At 53.2% G+C, this 1,011-nt stretch overlaps 1 non-coding gene across 1 annotated transcript; it reads left to right on the top strand.

The window, feature by feature from the left end:
• Positions 1–687: 687 nt before the first annotated feature.
• Positions 688–763, top strand: TRNAT-CGU (transfer RNA threonine (anticodon CGU)). Its single transcript has one exon. It is a non-coding gene; the product is annotated as a tRNA-Thr (tRNA).
• Positions 764–1,011: the final 248 nt, after the last annotated feature.

The raw sequence follows: 1,011 nt of genomic DNA on the forward strand, positions 1-1,011 counted from the left end.
TCCCACTGAGAAGGAAGGGAGAGGGCTCGGAGCCACGAAGTGTGGAATAGCAAAAGGCTTCTCCTCAAGAGAAGCCTTGGGAAAAAACAAAACCTCAAATATTTAGGCAAGGCATAGTAGATGCCCCTTGTGTTTACAAGAAATGAGATTAGCCTATCTGCTACTTGGAAGAAATACCATTTCCAACTTTAGTAAAAAAAAAGGGGTGGTGGGGTGTCTCCTTGATGCAGGCAGGGAGGGGCTGCAGAGGAGTAGGTTATTTACACGTCATAAGAGAGTACTAGTTCCGAGATTGCATGCTGCTAAATCCTGAGCCAGTGCCCGCCCAAACAGATGTGGGCTGCCTCCTACTCCCTGGGATAAGACAGTCCATGCAAGCTGCTGGGCTGCATTAGTGTCTGGGTAAGTCCAGGTGAATGCAAACAGAAAGTAAGAGTCAGGGTGTAGAGGAATGGTAAAGAAGGCATTCTTGAGGTCTAGGACCGTGAAGTGAGTAGTGTTTGAGGGAATGTGTGACTAACTTGTAGAGATTAGGAAATACTGGATGGAGGGGAATTACTGCCTCATTGATTAGGTGTAAGTCTTGTACGAGGTGATAAGCCCCTGAAGGTTTTCGAACAGGAAGGATAGGGGTATTGTAGGGAGAGTCCCTGGGGATGAGTAAGCCTTGGTTTAAGAGGTGGGTAGGCCCTGGCCAGTTGGCTCAGTGGTAGAGCGTCGGCCTCGTGTGTGGGGGACTTGGGTTCGATTCCCGGCCAGGGCACATAGGAGAAGCACCCATTTGCTTCTCCACCCCTCCTCCTCTCTGTCTCTCTCTCTTCCCCTCCCGCAGCCAAGGCTCCATTGGAGCAAAGATGGCCCGGGCGCTGGGGATGGCCCCTTGGCCTCTACCCTAGGCGCTAGAGTGGCTCTGGTCGCAAAAGAGCGACGCCCCGGATGGGCAGAGCATCACCCCCTGGTGGGCAGAGCGTCGCCCCTGGTGGGCGTGCCGTGTGGATCCCAGTCGAGCGC

Source organism: Saccopteryx bilineata, chromosome 10 (assembly GCF_036850765.1).
Source record: "Saccopteryx bilineata isolate mSacBil1 chromosome 10, mSacBil1_pri_phased_curated, whole genome shotgun sequence".
Classification (NCBI taxonomy): Eukaryota; Metazoa; Chordata; class Mammalia; order Chiroptera; family Emballonuridae; genus Saccopteryx; species Saccopteryx bilineata.